This window comes from Myotis lucifugus, unplaced genomic scaffold, assembly GCF_000147115.1.
Source record: "Myotis lucifugus unplaced genomic scaffold, Myoluc2.0 scaffold_3, whole genome shotgun sequence".
In the NCBI taxonomy this organism is placed as follows: Eukaryota; Metazoa; Chordata; class Mammalia; order Chiroptera; family Vespertilionidae; genus Myotis; species Myotis lucifugus.
The window spans coordinates 5632405-5655965 of NW_005871051.1; the positions used below are offsets into that span (position 1 = coordinate 5632405).

Below are 23561 nucleotides of genomic sequence, written 5' to 3' on the forward strand. Positions count from 1 at the left end.
TTAACTCTTAGAAGATTTCTGTTAAAAACTCATTCGCTTCTATAAACAAATGGCCTGAAGCATCCATATATATAAAAGCCTAAGCGACCGAACGACTGGTCGACTGGTTGCTATGACACACAGTGACCACTGTGGAGCAGATGCTCAATGCAGGAGCTGCCTCCTGGTGGTCAGTGCACTCCCACAGTGTAAGCACTGCTCAGCTGACCAATGGGTGCCAGATGCAGGGCTCACAGCTGGCAGTGCGAGCCTCTTACAATCTGGACTGACTTGGGTGTGAGCCTGCAGCAGGCGCAGCAGGGCTGGAATGAGTGGGAGCGGCAGGCAGGAGCAGCAGTCCAGCATCCCCTGAGGAGGTCCTTGATTATGAAAGGGTGCAGGTCAGGCTGAGGGACCTCACCAGTACACGAATCCATGCACCAGGCCTCTAGTCAATTTGTAAACACCAATGAATTTATTTACTGTTATCAAAGAAGCCTAACTTCTCTTCCCCGTGTACTATGAATAGAAGAGTGATTGTCATTTATTGGGCCCCTACTCTGTGCTAAGCACTAACAGTATCTCATCTGTAATAGGTGAAATGTTGCTTCAAGGGATGCGTCATTATTTCCCTTTCATGTGCAACCCAGGCTGCTGAGCAACTTATGTGAAGGCACCAAGCTAGAAAGGGTACAGGCTGGGATTTGAGCCCAAGCTTGTCTGATTCCAGCGCCTTTTCACTTTTTACATCAGGTGATTTTCCATAATATATCATAAGATTGAAAAAGCAATTGTTTCAAATTGTTAAAGTAACACATGATTATTATAGGAAGTTTGGGAAGCAGATAAAATTATAAAGAAGAAAAGGATCACCCATAATTTTTCACCCCAAAGATCATCACTATTAAAATTTTGATTATTTTCTTTCCAGGCGTAAGCAAGCTATGATTTATATATCCAAGGAGTATTGTTCCTCAGATTTGTCATCTTTGAAGTTTATGCATGTGCTCCAATAATGTTGCCATTGCTTAAAACATTTTTGGAATTCCTTTCAGAGTAATTTAGGAACCAAATTTTCTGTAGACTCCCATGCACAGGGTGCTTCGATAGAGACATTATGTCCATTACCTGATTACCTATCAAAATAATACATTTTTATATCTTCTACCACTTTGTGCCTTCTAAAGTTATATGCTGCCAATATTTAACCATCTGTAAAGAATATCATCATTGCCTCTCTAAGAGCATAAACATCCTGTGCTGATTTTTATTGTGTTAGCAGATGGAATTTATTAAAATGCTACTTTCTCCCATGTCAAAGATTGATGGACATTTTGGGATATGTTGAAAAGTCTTTATTAAAAATTAAATCTATACATGTTTAATATCTCATCTGACAACTTGTGTGTTATTTATGACATTGCCAACACAATATTTGCCTTTTGTAGTTCATAATATCAGAAAATTTTGTTTCTCAAAAGTTTGAAAAGCATATTTTAAAATCAATTTCTTGTTAATGGAAGTATTATACTCACTGAATTAGTCTCCTCTAAGGAGTTTCTGTGGAAGCAAATATATCTAAGTGTGATGAATTGATCTTTAAATAAAGTTAGTAGCATCTTGTGTTGAAGTAAATGTTTCTCAAAGGGGCAGTATGTGTGTACTCACACATACATGAAGAGAGATTGCTATCAAAATAGCCAGTGGCATACTTCATTAAGGTCAAGAAAGTCAACTAGTTATCTGCCAGCTGAGTTCTCACCTCTGAGTTGTTGCATACAACACTGTTACTTTAGAAAACAAATCCAACCCTCTTCTACCCAAGCATCTCACTGTTTGTCTGTTTCTGGCTTGTTTTCCACATTCTTTTTTTAAAAACATTTATTGTTGAGATTATTACAGATGTCCCTCTTTTTTCCCACTATAGCTCCCCTCCACCTGGTTTCTGCCCCATAGCAGGCCCTCCCCACCCTATTGTCTGTGTCCATAGGTAATGCATACATGCATATAAGATCTTTGTCTAGTCTCTTCCCACACCCCCTTCCCTCTGAGAATCATCAGTCTGTTCCATTTCCATGCCTCTGATTCTATTCCATTCACCAGTTTATTCTGTTCATCAGATTTTTTATTCGTTTAATTTTTAGATTCAGTTGATGATAAATATGTATTTGTTGCAACTTTGTTGTTCATATTTTTTTATCTTTATCTTTTTCTTCTTCCTCCTCTTCTTAAATAATACCCTTCAACATTTCATATAATACTGTTTTGGTGACTTTAGCTTTTTCTTATCTGTAAGGCTCTTTATCTGACTTTAAATTTTTAATCATACCTTTGCTGGGTAGAGTAATCTTGGTTGTAGGTCCTTGGTATTCATCACTTTGAATATTTCTTGCCACTCCCTTCTGGCCTGCATAGTTTCCATTGAGAAATCAGCTGACAGTCGAATGGGCATTCCCTTTTAGGTAACTAATTGCTTTTCTCTTGCTGCTTTTAAGATTCTCTCTTTGTCTTTAGCCCTTGGCATTTTAATGATGATGTGTCTTGGTGTGGTCCTCTTTGGGTTCCTCTTGCTTGGGACTCTCTGAACTTCCTGGACTTGTAAGTCTATTTCTTTCACCAGGTAGGGGAAGTTTTCTGTCATTATTTCTTCAAATAGGTGTTCAATATCTTCCTTTCTCTCTTCTTCTGGCACCCCCATAATTTGGATGTTGGCACACTTAGAGTTGTCCCAGAGGCTCCTTACACTATCTTCATATTTTTGGATCCTACTCTACTGTTGAATCCCTATATATTATTCTTTATTTCAGTCAGTGTATGCTTAATGTCTGACTGGTCCTTTTCCTTTTTTTTTTTTTTTTTTGCATTCTCACTAAGATCCTCAAAAGTCTCACTAAGTCCCTTGGAGGTTTCTAGAAGATTCTTGAGTAACCTTATAACTGTGGTTTTGAACTCTATATCCAGTAGTTTGCTTTCTTCCATTTCTTTCATTTGTGACATGTTTCTTTGTCTCCACATTTTGGCTGCTTTCCTGGGTTTGTTTCTATGTATTGGGTAGAGCTGCTGAGTCTCCTTGAGTTGATAGAGTGGTCTTGTGTAGTAGGTGTTCTGTAGGGCCCAGTGGCTCAGTCTCCCCAATCACCTGAGGTGGACATTCTAGGTGCACCCCTTTGTGGGCTGTGTGCACAGTTTTGTTGTAGTTGAGCCTTGATCCTGTTGGTGTCACTGGGAGGAATTGGCTATGAGGGCTAGCTGCACCTACAGTGGAAGAGCTGCTGTGCAGGAGACACCCCTATGGAGCAGGACTTGCTTCAGTGGGGCTTTGGTGCTCACTGAGTCTGCCCCTTGAGTGTGTCGCTTATGGAGGTATAGAGTTGTAATCTGGTATGGTCTGACACTGACCACTGGGTACACTGGCTCTTGGGTCTCCAGGGAGGTGCAAAGTCAGCCACTGCCTGCGGCCACCCAGCAGGAGCTACAGAGATCTGCAGATTCCTCCTTTTGTATTGGGTTTGGAAGTGCCCAGATGAGGCCCAGCTGTGAAGCAAGGCAGGCTGGTGCTGGTGCCGGGTCTTGGGCCTTTTATTGATAGGTTTGGGGCTCCCTGACCCAGCTGCAGCTTGTTCCCTTCATATGCAAAAGCCACTGCTCACAGCTTGGATGGGGTTGTAAATTGGATGGGGCGGGTCTTAGGGAATCACCAGGGTGGAGCAAACAGAAATGGCTGCTAGTCAGCCCTGGGACTGGGGAGGTCCCAGTGTAGGAACAATGATCCCTGCAAGCACCGCCGTCTGGAAGAAAGCCGCCCCTGAGTTCCTGCCCCATGCCAGACAATCCAGTTTCTCCTCGTATGTGTCTGTGTTCCCCAGAGTCTCGCCCTGGTGCTGGAGCTCAGACGAAGCAGGACCTTGTAAGTTCAGTTTGTGGTGCCGGCCTTTTAAGAGGAACAGCTGGGTCTCCAGCAGCCTCTATGTCACTGAGCCCCAATTGCACTGGTGGTTTTTACAGCCTGTAGTTCTTACTGCTCATAGGGACTTCTTTTCCCAGCTCTGGGACCCTGGGCTGGGGGTCTGGTGTGGACTGGGACCCTTTGCTCCTCTGGGGGACCTCCGCAGAGATGATCTCCCTCCCAATACAGTCTCTGGGGCGAGACGGTCACAAGTAGAATCCCTGGTCCACCACTTGCCCTGTATGGTTTGATGAGACAGGTGATTTGACTCTTTGATGTCTCATTTTCTCCATCTGCAGAATGCCAGCGTAATTGTGCCTACCTCAGAGTGTTGGAGAGTTAGCCTATTTGAACCACTGCTTTAGAATAATGCCAGGCACTTTCTAAGCAAGCAATAGATGTTAGCTATCGCTATCATTATCGTGTGCTCAATTCGTTGCACGATTTCTTTAATATCCAGTCTTCACAACAACTCTGCTAGGGATGTACTATTACCCTTCCACTGTACTATTGAGTAAACTGAGTCACAGAGAGGCTGCTCTGCCCACACAGCTATTGTCACGAGTAAGGGCAAATTCCAGGTCTGTCTGACTCCAGAACCTGCAGCTGGGTGTGGGTAGGATGGAAGTGGGTGGTGTGGCTGCTAAATGTGAGATCTGACCTCCCAAATTTCCTTTTCCCTAGAGCACTCCAGAACCCAGGCTGCATCAGGAACACCTCTGTAGCTTCCCGGGTAAGTAGCAACGGTCCTTCCCTTCTCCATATCCTCCTCCCGTGCACATGGCCAGCTGTCCTTGCCCCTGCGGCTGACTCCCAGAGGCCTCGTCACAGCCTGGTCAGCCTTTCAGGGTCTCAGCGCCAGAGTTCCTGCTTATAGGTGTGTAGACTGAAGTCACTTGTAGTGGAGTATGGGGGAGGGGCAGTGGACCCAAGGCACGTCTGCCTCATTTACATTCCCCTTCTCCACCCACATTTACATTTCTGTGGGTTTTCCAGGGCGGTGTTATGCATGTCAAATACTTCAAAGTCCCGAAAGGAAGTATTTTACAGATGTCCCTGTGCTGTAGGAAGGAATTATGGTTAAGCGTGGCGGGCTCTGGGGCTGGACTGCTTGGCTCTCCTTCCTCGGTGATCGCCAAGTTTGCTGTTGTTGACGTTGTCGAAGGTCTTGCTCCAGTGACTCTAGGAGTAGGACTTGCGTCTTCCGGGCTCACTTGGCGTTGGGTGGGAATGGAAGGACGTAGGCATTTGAGCAAGATGACGGGGCTGGCTTTGCCTCCTGCTTCTGCTGCCTAGAAATCGTGCAGTCTTGCGTGTCACCTGCTTCTCTGAGCCTCCGTTTCCTCCTCTCTAAGACGGGGATAATCACACCCATCTTGCGGAGTTGTTGGGATGTTTCTAGCCCTGGTGCATAAAGAGGCCTGTACGACATAGACTCTCAGTTAAAGGGTATTCACTGTTGTCAGTTACTAGTATTTGAAGGGGCTCATCAGAAGTATTTGCTGGGCAGAAAGCATGGTCTTTCTGGTTCATCATATTGTCCCTGGACTAAACTATTTGTATTCCTACCCCACCCCCCAGGAGTTTTGCTTGTTTAATTTGCTTAGCAAGCCATATATTTATTGTGAAAAGATCATCTCTGGTTCAGGCCCTGTCAAGTGATTATAAATTCCAAATTGAGGTAGTCCAAATTAATGGGGCCTCATGGCACCTGGATATTTCCATGAATGTTTAATCTAAACTTGATTCTTTTTCCATAACCCTGAAATTTTACTGGTACGATGACTAACTTTGAAACCATTAATGTTGGTGGGAGCTGGTTTTTTTCCATGAATGGAATAGAATATTTTACTTCCTCATATCTGAATTGTGAATCACCATGAAAACACTTTATTGTTGTTCAAAGAGAATTATTACAGAAACTCCTGGTCAACCCCTTCTCTCTCTCTCTCTCTCTCTCTCTCTCTCTCTCTCATGCGCGTGCACACACACACACACACACACGCGTACACACTGCTTCGTTTTTCTTTCTGTTAGGCAACTGAAGAGTTACTATGTACATTCTGGCAGCCTTCTGCCCATCAGACACGCAAGGGCACAATCAATTCCTGTTTTCTCAGAATGTACCAAATAATCAGAATCTCTGATTATTCTGCTGGAAGGCAACAAACAGCTTGATGGAAAGATGTACCAATTGAAACCAATTCTGATCATATTTCTGTCGGGAGAAGGAGAGGCCTCCAGCTGTCTGTCACTAATCATATTAGAGGTGGGAGGCAGGAATGTTGTGGCCTGCAACAGATTGCTCTAATCGCGTGTCGGAACACGACTTCTACTGACTGCTTCTCCCAGAGCAGGGACAGGGGACGGCCGTTCTGTAACTCCTCTTGCCAGTGGGTGGTAGCCTCCAACATATGTCCTGTGAGCACACTTAAGGAATTTTCTAATTACAGTTCAAAGGCTTTTCTTTTATATTTTTATACTCACTCCGCAGACATCCCTGACTGCAGTGATTTCTCCCTCGGCACAACCCTGGTGCCAGCACTTACAAAAGAGTGATGAGATGGCAGGTGAAACTCACAATAACTGAAGAGGTGTCCGAATTCAATTAGGAGGAGGCCTCTCCCGTGTAGACGCCTGAACCCTATAAATCCGTTTTAATCGTGAGCTGTGGTGCTTATCTGGTCATGTTTATTTTGGATACAAGTGCCAGAGCTGGATTTAGACCAGAACTCCACATCTTTGAGCCCTAATGACTAATTTGGGTATCCATTGAATCCCTTAATTCATTTCTTAATTAGTTCTCTCAGAGTTAGAGCTGCTTGGTTACAACCATTTCCACAAAATGTTCATAAATGAAAACAAATGTACACAGATTCCCCACACCATGGCTCGTACATTTTTGCTCTGGTCTTAAAAGAGCTATTCTTATTATTATCAAAATAATAACAACAATGTCAATAGCAAAAACGAATGGGTTGCCACACAGTGCAGTGGAGTCTGAACTGAGACACCAAGAAGTTTGGTTCCGATTTCCAACGCGACTACTTACAGCCATGGGATCTTGGTCCAGTTACTTTCCCTATCTGTGCCTCAGTTTCCTTTTGAAAATGGGAAAAATAATCATGCCTTCCTCATCGGGCTTTTCTGAGGATTAAAACAGCGTTCCAACATGAGCTATTACAGTGGGGCCTTGACTTACGAGTTTAATTCATTCCGTGACGGAGCTCGAAACTCAAATTACTCGTATGTCAAATCAAAAAGTGAACGAGTGAGACACGTGATGCTGGGCTGATGTTGTGGCGTTCACTGTGACATTCGCTGCGCCAACTAGCGGTGGGGTATCTGAAGCTGGCTCGTAACCTGAATTTTAGCTCTCAACTCAAAGCAAAAAATCGGCCGAGAGACAGCTCGTATCTCGAAAAACTCGTTAATCGGGACTCTCGTAAGTCAAGGCCCCACTGTATCCAGAAAGCTCTATAGTAAATGTTAGTTATTAAGTTTGCTATCAATGAGACAATGGGTGACCACTGAAGGGTTTCACTGGTGCCACCAGATTGTCGCCTAAGCGTGTCCCATCTCTGTAGTCCGTTTGCAAATCACTCCTGACTATAATGAAACATCAGGAACTCTGACGTTGGAATTATCTTTGTCATTTGTATTTGTACTCCTCAGTTTGGCTACAGGATTAACATGTTTGGCTTTTCATGTTTGATCAATCTGAGTGTTAACTGGAAGCTTTTTTGCTGCAAAATAGCTTTAAATTTTGAATGGACATTTTATTCTCTCAGAAGACATGTATTGGCCCTCATTAAAAGGAAAAACTGTTCTTACGATGTAAAAAATAAATACGTGGGGGAGGAGATTTGGGGCAGTTGGCTTCAATAAATTCATTGGAAATTCTCAAAGTATTTTTTAACATAGTATCATAGTTCAAATTTAATGAATGTGCCAGGCGTGGAAGTCTGGGGAAAGATAAATCTAGTAATTTAATGAGCTCGTGGCTACATAAGAGTTAGTTAATGTGAAAATTGATTGCTGAGAGTCAAACTAAGTTAGATGGGAACCGTCAATTCCATTCACCCACACTCGCGTGCGTGCGTGCGTGTGTGTGTGTGTGTGTGTGTGTGTGTACATTTTAGAGAAACGTATACTCATGTGCATCCATAAATAGGTGTGCAGTGTTCTTAGCAGCGTTATTTGCATTCACCTCAAATTAGAAACATCCACAATACCTATCAGTAGTAGAATGGCTGAATAAATGGTGGTATTATCATAGGATGGAATACTATACAATGATGAAAAAGAATACACTAAAGCTACACATAATAACACAGATGTATCTTAGAGATATAATGTTGAAAGGAAGATACAAAAGAATACATAACAAAATTTTTCTATTTATATAAAGTGCGAAAAACATTAAAAACTAAACTCTGTTGCTGAGGGGTGCATACTTAAGTGGCTAAAACTATAAAGAAAAGCAAGACATGTATTACCAGAGGAATTAAGATAATGGTTACCTCTTAAAGGAGGGTGTGCTGGGAAAGAGGAGGGACCTGGAGGGCTTCTGAGGGTGCTGGCACTGTTCCGTGTTTTACATGGGCAATATATGGTCTATTACAGCCAACATTAATGTTTTATGTGCTTTTCTGGTTGTGAGTTATTGTTTAAAATTTTTAACGTTTTTTTAAAAAAATGCACTGTCACTGTCTTTTCAGCCAGGGTTGGTTTGTTTTTGTCCTGCATAGTTTTAGGCCTAGAGATTCCTGTGGTTGTAATTGGCTCCAGAATTGAGCTACTGCCTTGCTGCACAGCAGAGTGGCCTCCAAGGAGGCATGTGCACCCCTAGGAGCTCCTTAGACTGACTTGGGGGGAAAGAAATGGATTAGAACTTGCGTTTCCGTTCACTTTATCATGAAGCATTGTGATTACTGGTGTTATCATGACAGTCAACAGTGACTCCTGACACTGGCATCGTCCCAGGGTCCACATGCCAGGTGGCCGGGTGTCATCACCTGGAGGGAGGGAGGGGAGGCCTCCCCTTCACCACGACTTCCCCTCCGGTTCCTCTGCTTTGGTGTGGAATAGATCGTGCCTGGGTAACTGGATTTACAAATTCTCGATTTTAGTTTTAGCAAATCCTCACAAACTAGCAGTTGCTTAAAAAGATTCTGCAAAGAATGCCCATAAATTAAAGGTAACTTTAATATTGCAATCTGCAAGAAAATGGCAAAAATTTAGTGTGAACTCTTTGTCAGCCACATTATGAGGTAATGACAGTGACCATTAAATCAGATCTGGCAAGAAGCTGGCCACGAAACTCTAAATTATCTGGATGACATATGGATTTATAGCCACTGTGGTTAATTAATCATGAACCTCATCCCGTGTGTATTTGCCTTGAAATAATCATGATTAGCAAAACATTACATCAATTCCTTTATTCTGTTCCATTTTGTTCATGCTTTTAAAGGTATAAAAACATGTATATGGATTATAAACAAAAAAAAACAAACATATTTGAGGACACATGCTCAAGACATGTACGATGGAAACATTTCGGGGCACCACTGGCATGCAGTTCAAAGGCCACTCCTTGCTAATAGGTACAATGTGCCGAAGCTGGCGAACTCGCTCTTCATATCGAAAGGAGGCGCCTCTCAGTCCTAATTTCTCTTATTAGCAAATGTCAACATGATGGCAATAATTTACATGTTGCACTTTATTAAGACTTCTCCCAGCCACTGAGTTGGAGTTGGCGAGTAAGAGATAGCAAGTCCTAAATAAAGTATTGTCCCCTTTGGATTATTCACTATAAAGCTGTAAAGATTGCGGAAATTCTTTGTTTTTCAAGCATGTACACATATGAAGTCACCGCATTCTATATTGTTAATAAAAAAAAAAGAAATGTCTTAGAGCAGGTGTACCACGGAAGAGATATGGGATTAGCAATCATTTGTTGCGTAGCCTCTGTTTTCCAAGGTGCTGAGTTATAACATCATCTATGGTTCATACCATAGATGTACCAACTTTTGTACCAACTCTCAATACATTAACAACCCAGCGCCTCACCCTGGTTACAAGGATGATTTATTATTCGTTAGATTTTAAATGCTGACTCATGGAATGCTAAACTTATATTGGCAGCTGTTGTCCAAAGGTTTGCAGATGTCCGGACTAATGCTTTGAAAGACCAGCATTAGCAATAAATCACTGCATGCATAACTTTTCAATAAAGTAATGGAAAGGATTTTGTATTCTGGGTCCTGTAAGCCTTGGCATTTGGAAGTTACTGCACGTAGAAAATTCAAGTAAAGGGGTAAAATCTTTTCAGGCTTTAACCCTTGACCTTTGGGCCAGCTATAGTCGATAGCAAAAGCATCTTGGTAGCTTTGTTCTAACCCTGAGCTCTCTCAGCTCTGAAATCTGACACAATGCCAAGTACAGGCCTAATTGCATTCCTTGTTACTGAGAAAAGAGAATCTCAAAAGAATTTTCCTTTTATTTCAAGGGGTACCTTGAGCATTAACATTTTCTGGAATAGCAAAATTGTTTACAAGCTTTTGCAAAGCTTTCTGAAAAGAGAGCGTGAAGAGGGCTCCGGCGGCCAATTAAGAGGCATGTGTTGCTTACCTAGAGCAGCAAAGTGTGGGGGGGGTGAATCAAAGGAGTAGGAGAGATGTGGCTTTGTACTCTGCGAGCTTGATTTCTGACTAATGAGCTGATGCCCTCTTTTCTTCTTTCTTTATGGTCTGCCCAAACATTTAGCAAGATAGTCAGGATATATTCTGCTAGCCCCGTAACAGATCACTGACTGTCTGAATGCAAGTTCTGCTCAGCAGTAGCCCCAACCCCCGTGTTATGCCCATTGCCTGGTACAGAAGAGATGTCCAGTTAGGACCTGCTGAACGAAGGGATATATTCAGGCAGATCTTTCTGTGATCTATACATTAGTGAATTATATATTGGACCAGATATACTCTGGGCCAGACTAACTCTGATCAAAGAATCAGCATCAGACTCTGGGATCTTCCAATACAGGAGCCAATACTCTGGTCGGGGAGCCAGACAATGAAAAAACAAGTAACCAGGTGAGTAAACACAGTAAGTATAGCTAAGTGATAAGGGCGCCAAAAGACCGCAGCGGGCTCCGTGCTGCGATGCGGACCACGGGATTGGAGAAACCACAGCCCAGAACAGCGTGGGAACTCAACGGTGTGGAAGGAATTGGTATTACCTCCCAGGGGGCTTCATTTACCCCGGAAGCTAGCGGACCCAGTGGAAATGTTCAGCGTATCGCAGCTTTTCCTCATGCACACAGGCTGGCAGAGTTCTGACCACACCGACCCTACCAGTCTCGACTTGATGGGAGTCTGCTTCTCACACATCAGTTGGCTGGTGCCTCGTGCCAAGGCCAAGGGTGAGCTTTCTGCTTCCCTTCCCTTCTCCAGGCTGCAGCTTCTCTCCCCAAGCCAGGCAGCTGTCTCCCAAGTGCCTGCTGTCTGTCATAGAGGGAACCAGAGGACCCAAAGGGAGGAGCTCAGCACAAATCTATGGTCAAAGCTGAAAGGGGGAAAAGAACCTCAGAGCCAGCGCCCCGCTGACTGTGGGTCAGAGTGATGTCTTTGTGTCTCCAGGACAGAACGTTTAGTGAAGATCTGATACGAAGGGCAGCTCCCCCTCAGGCCTGCAGAGCTGTGTCCACCGGAAGGCTGTTCCTTAGGGCTCACCAGTCCCCTTTTTCCTAAATGAAAAAATGCGAATGTGACCTCCTGACTCTCCACAACACGTGACATTGTATGTGGGGCAAAGAGTCCATAGGACACGTACTTGCCTAATGACACAGCAGTTCATTTCAGCTCAGCAAGCTGGAAGCAAGGTTAGCCTGTTTCCTTTCTGCCATGCTTTGTGGGAATGGGCCACACTCATTTTGCTTCACTCTTCATCACCTTCTAGCATGCTTCCTGTTTATGCTATGAAGAGCTGTTTTTAAAGACTTCTTAAGGGATATCCTTTAATACACTTTTTAAAATAATTATTCATCTATAGTTCCCACTTAGAATGTCTGAGAGTTTAGGAATATAGAAACTTCTTAAAAGAGAGATGCTTAATGGTCTATGCAGAATATTGTCAATCTCACACCTAGTTCAGTTCATGCAAATTATATTTAATCAGCCATTCTGGAAAAGTAATAGATATTTTAGAATAGATTCAGAGCTGAAAACCCACCATTTTGCATTTATGTATAGTATTTATAGATAAACTTCTAGGAGTAGTATTTATAGATGCAAAAAAACATTTGCAGTAACAAAGTCACTTCTTAGGGACTCAATAATATGAACAGCGTGTCTTGTTGGGGCCTGAAAAATATTCATGCGGGACAGAAGATCCCTGTGATAAAAACTCTTTCTCACCTTTAGAGTGTGGCACAGGTGTAATCTGTTAGTTGTGTCCACACCAGGGCCTCCAGCGCTGGGCTGACAGCAGTTCCTAACTTGAGTTTCCATGGTGATCATGTTCCTGTTCCAAGTGAGATTTCCTCTTTCCCATGTAACTCCTGTGTCCTACCCGAGTTCCCCACGTGGGTTCCTTCCCAACTTGAACCCTCCCGTCCACACTGTGCCACTGGAAGCAGCTTCCGTGATGCTCTAGAGCAGTGGTTCTCAACCTTCTGGCCCTTTAAACACAGTTCCTCATGTTGTGACCCAACCATAAAATTATTTTCGTTGCTACTTCATAACTGTAATGTTGCTACTGTTATGAATCGTCATGTAAATATCTGATATGCAGGATGATTTTAGGCAACCCCTGTGAAAGGGTCGTTCGACCGCCAAAGGGGTCGCGACCCACAGGTTGAGAACTGCTGCTCTAGAAGGAGCTTTTGTTTCTAGAAGGAACCTCAGCCCGCATCACATCTGAGCTCCATGGATGCGCCAGGAGCCACGGCCAGGCCAGCTCCCAGTCCCCCGCGTGTCCTGCTTCACGTGTGTGGTCCTCTGTTGCACCTGCTGTCCCACGGCTCCTGTGGCGTGACACTCTCTTTGCTGCCTTGGTATCTTCCGCAGGCTGGTCCTTTTTGTGTAGTTATTCCACCCACCTGTGGTTTTTCTGCTCATCTGGGTGGTCCCTGTGTTCCTCCCTAACCTCCCAACACCACATTCTCTGCACATCAGCCTCCTTTTTTGCTCCCACAGCCACACACGAAAATTAGAAATTTTAACAAGTGCCCAGTTACATTCCTCTGCGGATTTCCCACCGCCCTCTCCCCTGGGTGACACTGATCTTCCCACAGCACTCCAGGGGGCCCCCAGCTTTCTTCTCCTCTCCTCATAGGAGGCGCAGGTGGAGGGGGTGGGAGAGCTTGGGGGGGAAGGGCGGTTGCTGGCCCAGAGAAGTGCTTCGCTGTCCACATGGAGGACCAGGCCACGAGCAGCAGACTCCCGCCCCCGCCCCCCCCCCCCCCCCCCCCGGCCAGTCACCATGAGCTGCGACAAATATTATTGCCATTTAGCTTGACCTTCCATTGTGCTCTGAAATAACTGAAAATACTTAAATCACGTGCAGTATTTTTCTGGAAGCAAAAAGAAATGGGGTCCTTTTAAGAAGCCACCCTTGAACTTTTGCCCTTTTCTGACTTTTTGAGTCATTATATCCAGTTCAAGGTTTCCTTTTGTGAGAAATAGCTAATTTCTCTGCTGATAAAATGAATCATAGGAGCGCTGTAATTGTTAGAGATAAGGATGCCTCCCCCCCCCCACCCCCCGGCTTCCAAGCACTTAGCTCTGGGAACTGAGTCTTGCAAACATTTCTGAAGTGTTTACTGTGTGCCAGGCTCTGGCCGACTGACTTCCTAATTCTTTAACTGATCTAATGTATTCACTAGTCCTCGCAGCAGCCCTGGGAGGTGGGTAGTATCATCCCTTGTTCTTGCTTTATGATGTAGACACACTGAGGCAGAATGAAGTAACCGGCCCAAGGTCACCGAATGACCAGTGGTCAGGGCCTGGACTTGAACCTCGGTGCCCGCTTCCATGCCCACGTTCTCACCACCCGGCAAGCTGCCTGAATGACTCAGGTGCGCTGTGGACCCTGGGGGAGCGTCAGCCTTACGAAGTTGTGGTGAGGATCCAATAAAATAGTTATTCGAAAGGGCTCGGTAGACTGTGAAGCACAGAAACATCGGACGCCCTGTCCACATGCTATTTCCTGTTAGCCAGGCGGGCCTCCTGCTGAGCGTGGCCCTTGCTCCTGCACACGCTGCTGGTTCAGATGGAAAACTGTGAGCTTTTGTCGTCATTTCAGAAAACCTTGGGTTTCACAATAGAAATGGGCATGTGTGAGTATGTAGAACATGGGCGGGTCTCAGCATCGAACTTGTAATGTGCCAAGCACTTTAATGACATTCACCCCCATTAATGTAGCACTTAACACCCCCTCCCTTTTCCTCTAAATCACAAAAGATTGCTTTCTGCCAAGTGTCTGCTCACACATAGTGGGGACTTGGCCTGAAGTGCCCTTCAGTGCGTCATATGGGGTCTGGGACCCTGTCTTTTCAGCATGCGACCCCGAAACAGAAATGATATCGAGCAAGATTTTGACCAATTGAATTGAAGTGGAGAAGAGTCCAAAGATGAGGACTTAGAAAGGCCATGCACTAAAGAGCCATGCTTCCAAATGCGGGATAGGAGACCAAGCCGGCCCTCTGCGGTGTGGTGGGCGATGCGGGCAGGAGGAGGCCTGGGAAGAGAGAGCAAGAGGAGACTGAGAAGGCCCAGTGGCCAGCGGTTTCATTGCAGCGGATCTAGTGAGAGGCACTTTCCCTCCCCCTCTGATGCGGGGCCTGCTTTCCCTGCTGCTGGGTCCTGGCACTTTCGGGTCTCACATGCTCTCAAGTCAGAATGTGGGAGATCTGAGTTCTTACAGTCCCTCAGGGGAGGTGAATAGCCCAAAGCCTGGCTTTTGGGGATTCTTTGGAGCTTTTTAAATGCATCCTAGAAATTGAGTTCTTCCTGGCTTTTTATGGGGCTGGTATTGCATCCCCAGGGGCACTCTGCTGGGGGGTCTTCCAGGCAGGATTCGTGATCACAATGAGCTATTTTTCCCTCTTTTCTGGATGAGAACAATATCCTGCCATTCAGTGTCCAAATATAGCAGGCAGTTATGATAGAAGAATATCCTTATGTTAGGAAAGAAGTTGGCAGCCTCAATGATGTGAAAGTGTCCAATTTAGAAAACACATTTAAAAAGAAAAGCTCCTTAAAGTCGTCCTTTTTTTTGAGTCAGGTGGAATAAATAAAACGCTCACAAGGAAATGTGTGGTCTGACAACACAGTCCACTTCCTGTCCTGGGTCTTGCAAGTACTTGTTGATTTTGCCTGAACTTCAGATGTTGTTTCTGTCGTTTCACTAAAATGTCAAACTGCAAGCTGGTTCTGGCATCTGATCGGGAGCATAATTCGCACGATAGGTTTTCTAGCTGGTGCATGTAATCGAAGCACTGGAAGAATGTTACCAGGGACTGACCATCTAGACTCCTTTTGAGCATATTGTTAAGACTGCATAATACAGGGGAGGGCAAAAAGGCATCAGATCCCAGAGAAAGAGTCCAGATGGGATGTATAAGTCGGTTACGGTTGGCAGTGTATAATTAGGGAGCTCCTAGTGAGCCGGGGTGTTGTGCCTGAGCAGGATGCAAGGGTGATTTCTTTCCCGATTCTTGTCCAAATGAATTTGAAGAAGGAAGCCATGGACACAAGGTGGTAGATGGAAAGAGTGAAAATTTATTGGAAGCAAGTACAGACTCCCACATAGTGAGGCGGTCCCCAGGGGGTAACCCCCCAAGATCTTTTTTGCTAAGGTTTATAAAGGCTGCAGTTCTTTGTCTCTTCATACTGACTTCTAATTGGTAGAATTTCAGCTTCAAAGCTCAAACTCCTCATGGTTCCCCCCTCTTCCTCTCCCCCTTCAGTGGTAGAATTCTCTATCTCCTGTGGAAATCTGTTTTCTTCTTTCTCCCATTTCTCTATCCTCTGTGAGTCTGTTTCCTCTTTCTCCCCATGCCCTGTGGCTTTCCCCCATCTTCTGTGAGTGGATGTCTTCCTCTCCCCTTATCCTGTGGCACCCTTTTTGTTCCTCGGTCAATGTATGCCTTTTGGCAGCTCCAAGCCCTCATCTCTGCCTTCCTCACCCATGGACCCTCTTTATTTCTAAAACTCCCTAAACCTGCCTATTTTATCCCTAAAACGCCTTTCACTGGTATAAAATCATTTAGTTGATTAAGGTGTCTATAGTTAACATTCATCAGAATTGTAGACATAAGCATGTCTGTCACACTTGGCCAACCCCAGTGCACCTCACAATTTTCTCTTCATGGAGTGCTGCACTGACCCGTACAAGTGATGTACAACCCAAGCAAATTGAACTCTATGTTTCCCATGTAGAGGGTAGTTTGGCAATGTGTTTTTTTAATCTTTTAAAATGAGTTCACTGTTCTGTCACAGGAATTTTATTTATAGGAATTTATGTTAAGGAAGTAATTAAGGATGTGTCAAAGGTTTTAGTCATAACGTTATCAATCACATTGTTTATAAAGGGGTAACTAAGAAATTGCTTACATGTACAATAGCAGCTTAGTTAAATATATTATGTTACAGTCAAATATGAAATACTATCCAGGTATTATAGGTGATGTAGATAAACATTGATAATGAAAAGATGTTCACTATATATTGTTAAATGATAAAATCATGTTTAAAAACCACACAAGTATTCACAGTACACTCACATTTTTGTTAATCTATAGGTGTATTCCTAGAAAGTGACCTGGAAATCTATTTCAGGTTTTTAAGGTGGTTCTCTGGCTTGTAAAATCATGGGTATTTAAAATGGTCTCCTTTTTTGTTTTTCTCTGTCTTTACTTTTCCTGCTCTAAGCAGATACTGCTTTTATATATGAGAAAGAACCCATCAAGTTTCTTTTTATTAGAAAGGAAAACGAGCCGGACCATCTGAACGTGAGTGATTCTGGATAACCTTCTCAGCTGCGCACATTTGTAAGCAGGTTTTAGCTGGCATGCCCTGACTTCAGAGCAGTAACCGCTCTTTCATCCCTGATGTAGCAGAGATGATTCACTTTCTCCCTAATCTCTGCAAAATGCAGGAACTCCACTTATCAGACCATCCCTGGGGTTTCTTCCTACTCCCAAACCCCAGGTCCACACTTTCTGGATTTCCCTAGAGGAACTGCTGAGTGGGGTATGTCCTGCAGGTCTCATACTCACAAGCGGCCAAGTGATGCATGTATATGAAGAAGAACCCATCGTATTATTTGTAGTGCACTCACACTAGCCACTCTGCAAGGTTATCCTTGATTCTGTCTTCTGCTACTTCCAAGAGAGGCCTTTATATGATCTAGTTTTTCCATCACTTGTAGAGTACCCTAGTTTTGAACTTTGGGGGAGAGCTTATGGCGAGGGCGGCATGTGGCTGAGAAGTCCGTGTTTCAGGGGAAGGTCAGCAGTAGGTGGGAAGCACTTGAAACAGTGACAAGGAATTCACTTCCTTTCGAAGGAAAGGTCCCATCAGCTGTTAAAGACTGGCAACCTCTTAGCCCCTTCCTCCGGTACCAAGGAGGCCGCTGTTGTTACAGAAGAGCAAAGAAAAATCAAGCACGCTTCCTAGAGAAAGGGAGGGACCCATTTATTAACACTAGTGACTAGTGGACTGCGGGAATAATTTCCAAATCAGAGTGAAGTAACATACAGAGGCTTTGCTTTTTATAATCTTTTGGGGTCTTTGTCTTTCAGATATGATTCCGCCCCCTTGTGGGCTTACAGGAAGACCCCCAGGTGTTGGGGTTCCCAGGTCATATCAGGTGATCTGTCCTGGGGCCAGCGGTTACGACCTTCCCGCCCCCCCTCCCCCCAGGGCAGTGCATTGTTCAGTTTTTATGGCCTGACACGCCTTGCAAGACCAGTTTCCTCCTCACTGTCTGTCTGCCCACACTCCCTGGGCCGGTTTAGTTCAGTGAAGCGAGATACATGTTTTTCCTCATCAATCACCCTTGGCACATGTCATGGTATTACAGTTAATGTCTCCTACCTTTGAAAATACAATTTCAGGAAGAATTTACAGTCAACACAGAAGTGAATCACAATACACATCTGGTAGACCAACTTCCTCATTCTGTGACTTTGGAATGGAAATTAGTGGACAGAGAGTTGGGAAACCTGTATTTTGATTCTGATTCTGCCATGAACTTGTAGAACGTTAGAGAGGTGACCCGTCTTTTAGGTCCGAATTTCTCCTCTGCAAAGGGACAGGGTCAAATTCAGTGATTTTTCAAGCTTCCTTCCAGCTCTGAAATTGTGTGAAAATTATCCACAAAGGATAATGTTATTGTTGCCTACATCACCCAGGGCTGGAGGCAGAGCCCTGTGGACATCCCAGCCCTGTGGCCCCCCTGCTTATCTCTCTTGGTCCAGTCAGCCACTGTTTTCTGGTTTATCTTCCTCTTCTCATGCCACACTAAGTAATTTCGGAGAGAATCTCATTTTGGCATTCTCGATATCCTCTAACGAATGATGTGTCTTTGTGACTAGTGAAAAAAAATCTTAAAAGCAGCTATTTCCATTAATCCCCAACTTTAAAGCTATCCCCTGGGAACTAAATGTCAATTCGAAGATACCTACATTTATAACCATTTCCAGCCTAACCTGGAGAAGCCGAAGGCATAATTCGAAGCAAAAGATTCCTGCCCTGAGACAGTGGACTCATAAATATGGAGTGTGATTTATCTCTATAATATAGGAAGGAATTAGGATATTTAGCATTTTTAGCAACATTTTTTTTCAGTCTCTACATTGAGTATGCCAAATTGGGCTGCTGCACGTGCTTGCCAATCCCGCATTTTTAGTTGTAGATACCATATTTTAAAATTGAGTAATAATTTCAAATGAAATACCATATTTTAAAATTGAATAATAATTTCAAATGAATTTATTATAAAAGAAAAATCAGATTACCTTAATGAAAGATTTTACAAATCAAATACTTGTATGTGTTAGCTTGGTCTCATACTGTATTTATAGATCCTGAAATATGTAATAACTCTCTTACAGAACCTAACCCAAACAGGTCACAAAAGAGACTATTAATTGCCCATCCAATACCCATTCTTTCCTCTTCCTTCGTAACACACTCTGATTTTATTCAGGGAGGCAACCTGACCAGCCAAAAGACTGCCTTTCCCATCCTCCCTTGCAGCAAGGGGCCAACAGAGAAATGGTTGATGGGACTTCCGGGAACCCTCCTCGGTGGGAGTAAACTGGGTGCATTTCTTGACTGCTTCCTCTGGTTCCTCTAGGTTAGCCCTTTCCCAGCTCCACATGTTAACAAGATGGCTGAGGCAGCATTAGTCCCTCCATCCCCTTCATTCAAGCCTAGTAAAGAGAAAGTCCAGTTTCCTCGTAGTCAAATAAAGCCCCAGACTTGCTTCTCCTTGGCCTGCCAGCCCATTTTGAGCAGCAGCGAACCCATCACTGAGACACATGGGATGACGTGCTGGTGGTGCATCCTGGTCACTCGCCCCACCCTGAGGCCCATCCTGGAGGTGGCTTCTCTGGGCCCTCCAAAGCAAAATAGAGCTTTCGTGACCAAGGGAAGTGGAGGTGAATAGATACTGGAAGATCAAACCACAAACATCCATCACCCACCAAGTTTGCCAGTTTATTCTTCAAGTCATTATAGTCCCTATCACGAGGTAAATAATCATTGGGTTTGCAAAGTTATACCGAACGATGACTTGGTCATTGGATTCATTTCTGGTAAGTGAAATCTAAGTCCCAAGCCCACACCATTAATTCAGGTTAGATATCAAAATATATATCTTTTAGTTTTCCAAACTAATTCTTGTAGTAAGCCATATAACTTCTCTTCCTCATTACCACACTGTCTATGGCTGTCTGAAAGGGTGGAATAAAAGTTTGCCAACAATTTTTTAAAACCCCAACCAACTGGATTCTCCAATCTAGCTTGTTGATGCTGCAGAGGATATTGTTTCTAAACATTCAGTTGTGTAACAAGTTAGAGCTAGATGAAATTTAGGATGACTTGCAGTAAACACTGGAAAAGCGATACTTTAAAATAATAATGTCAGCAAGCCACCTGTTAGGTAGCCACAGTGCCAAGTGCCCTGAGTTTAGACGGAGGAGCTACCGGGCAATGACAAAAAGTATTGTGTGGTGTTCTGTTTTGTATGGTGAGCATGGAGAAGTGATTTGGAAGTGATTTACTGCAGGAGCATGTTGGGACATGCTATGCAACAAGATAGATGATTATGGTCACAGTTCTGAAAATGTTCAGATGGCTTTCAATTAGCTTTGGGCAAGGCTGCTTCTCGCAGGAGCCAGTATTGATTTTTGAGATTGCATCCTAGCTTTCCAGCAGAAGGGCCAATCATGTCAGTCCTTGGAAGCCACAAGAAAGGTCATTGGAGGATGGACTATGGAAAGCTTTCTGGCTGAGGCCGGGGAACTGGCTGTCTGAGCGTAGGCTCTGCAGTTAGAGTGAGATCTAGGTCTGCCGCTGGCCCCTCCATGGGTACCAGTAGATCACTTAAGCTCTTGGCACCCCATTTTCTCATTTGTGAAATGGGGGTACATGAGAATCTGATGGAGAAAGATGTAAAACTTCTGGCCCAGTGCCTCGGACCTACCTTAAGTGTTCAGTAAAAGTTAACGATTATTCTGTTTCAACGTTGACCTTAAAAAGAGAGAAGAGTGTTGAGTTTTTCACTCCTTTCTTTTCCTCCTGAGTTTCATTAAGAAAATAATAATGTGTGAAAGTAAGAAGTTGGGTTGGCTCCACCTGGCAATGCTTCCGCTTTGTTATGTGGGGAAATGGAGAGTGATGGGGGTGTATCGTAGGTGCCTCGGGTGCTGTCCTGTGCTTGGGGTGGAGGGCTGTTGCAAAGAGCCTTTGTGGAAGAATGGCGTCATAGCATCGCATCTAAGAATGGCAGCCACCTGCTGTGGAAGCGGCCAGGACCCCCAAGAGGTCAGCGAAGCCTCAGGCTACAGATGGTACCGTGTCAGAGACCCCAGACACTCTGTCTGTCGTTTTAGACCTGCTGGGAAGAGTGAGCATCTCAGAATAACACGACCCTAGGACCGTTACCCTTCATTTTACAAATGCGGAAACGGAAACCTAGAGAGGAAAAGTAACCCAGAGGCCACGTGAAGGGTCAGTGACACAAGCAGGGCCTACACCCAGGTTCCTGATGCCCAGGTCAGGGAAGCAATGACTGCAGCCACTGGCCTGCTGGTCATCCTCCAACCTCTCCTCTGGTCTGTTCATCACCTGTCTCATCAGCCACTGATAGACAGGAAGTCGTTCCTGTGAGCAAATCAAACTTACCCCTCCCCAGATGTCAGCACATACAGGTCTTCCTAGCGTGGCCTCCAAGTTCCCCATGAACTGAACCCACACCTCCTGCGTGGCCACCAGCTAAGCTGTTGGACGGGGGAAGGGCTGGAGGCCGCCCTGTCAGTGCCCAGGCTCCCTGCTCCCCCTTGTTCCCAGCCTGGCACCCACACTGTTCCTGATGCCTGACGTCGCCAGCCTCTCGGGGTCAGCTTTTCTAGAGAATAAGCCGCCCATGTCCCATAGGCCTGGCTGCTCGGAGGGGGTGGATCTGCCGCCTCCTGATCTTCCCGGGGTTTGGGGCGGGCCAACCCGCTGGCTTCCCCTTTGTATTCTTGTCTGTGGGCCCTAAGTCTCCATCTGTTTACTTTCGCTCTTTAAGAATCATTGTGCTGTGTCTCAGCCATTTTTGTCTCCTCTCCCATGTGTTGTCTTTTGGGCTTATACCTTTTCATTTCTTTCTCACCATCCTAGCGGGTTTGTGAAGGAAACCGAGATGAGTTTATCTGTTAACTACTGTCCCTCCCTCCAGAATGTTAATAGCCTTTCCCCCCCCACCTTCACCTCTCTTAATACAAGATCCTAATGGACCCACAGTCTAAGGCAGTGATGGCGAACCTGACACGCGTGTCAGAGGTGACACGCGAACTCATTTTTTTTGGTTGATTTTTCTTTGTTAAATGGCATTTAAATATATAAAATAAATATCAAAAATATAAATCTTTGTTTTACTATGGTTGCAAATATCAAAAAATTTCTCTATGTGACATGGCACCAGGGTTAAGTTAGGGTTTTTCAAAATGCTGACACGCCGAGCTCAAAAGGTTCGCCATCACTGGTCTAAGGAGTAATGTCTGACCAGGGCTGAGCGCAGTGAATTTTATTTATTTATCTAATTATTGGTGGGGTGGGGGAGTCTTGAGGACCTTGGCCTGGAGTAACACAGAGAATGGGCTCAGGGAATCTCCGTTCTCATGTGAGGAGTTACCCTCCACAAAGAACACACCATGTGCCCAGTCTCTGCCAAGGACCTTCTGAGAGACAAGTCTCAGGTTTGTGTTGTCCCAAAAGTTAGCCTCAGGCGTAGCTCACACTCACGGTGATGAAAGGGTTTTAAACGTGAAACCCTCCGCTGTGAAATCATGGGTGGAAATCCGCGAGAACTCCAGGGACAGGCAGGAAGTGTGTTTCTTCAGCAGCAGAGCTTGTGGGGAGGAAGTGCCAAGCATCGCTCTGTGTGTTTGTGTTCCTAGATGCGCTGAGCAGCGTAGACACTTTCCTCCTGGTGTGTACGTGCGGAATGCGGAGGAATAAATGTTTGCTAAGTAAATAATCTTAAAGCATGGTGGGGGATTTCTGACTGCAGCAACGTGTTTGCAGTACAAACATTTGAAGGCAAGATGCTTGTCAAAATACCGGGAAATAAAAATTCAATGAATGGCCCATATTTTATTTTCTCAAGACTAAAATTTTCCCTTAAAGAAATAAATATATTAGCCCATCAGTAAGTTTTCTCCAACACCTGACATATTTTCGTTAATACTGCATTATTCCCGGTGTTGACAGGCATAATTGTTACCAAAGGGATTCACGGATACTGTTTTTGGAATTGATGGCTGACTTACACAGCCTTAAGATGAAGGATGGCGCATTAAAAGTTTTGTACTCACTTCCCCCAGTCCCTCCAGTGAGGGATTATGAACTGAGCTTTTACTTTGATGCAACTACAGTTCAGCCTTGTGAAAACGTAGCTAACAGTAATGCAGCCCTTAGTGTAAGGTGGTCCTGTGGCCTTTATCCAGGAAGTAGTGGATTCTAGAAATAGCTGGGGAGTTGGGTTATAAATCCCTGCCCCTGGACATAGTTCTTGAAGGGGGTGGGCCTCATTCAGTATCATCCTTCTAATGGTTGCTTTAGCCTTTAATGCAGCGGTTCTCAACCTGTGGGTCTCGACCCCTTTGGGGGTCGAACGACCCTTTCACAGGGGTCGCCTAAGACCATCGGAAAACACATATATAATTACATATTGTTTTTGTGCTTAATCACTATGCTTTAATTATGTTCAATTTGTAACAATGAAATTGGGGGTCACCACAACATGAGGAACTGTATTAAAGGGTCGCGGCATTAGGAAGGTTGAGAACCACTGCTTTAATGGATTCTGAGAATGTTGTTACATCTCTTCTCCCATCTATTTGCCTACCTTTCTGGTT

At 44.5% G+C, this 23561-nt stretch overlaps 1 protein-coding gene across 1 annotated transcript in view; it reads left to right on the plus strand.

Moving 5' to 3' along the window:
• Positions 1-4615: 4615 nt before the first annotated feature.
• SPATS2L (spermatogenesis associated serine rich 2 like) overlaps positions 4616-23561 on the plus strand; it is a 121661-nt gene continuing 102715 nt past the window's right edge. The window contains exon 1 of the mRNA XM_023759948.1: positions 4616-4658. The gene's annotated coding sequence lies outside the window, so the exon portion shown is untranslated. The remainder of the gene's footprint in view (positions 4659-23561) is intronic.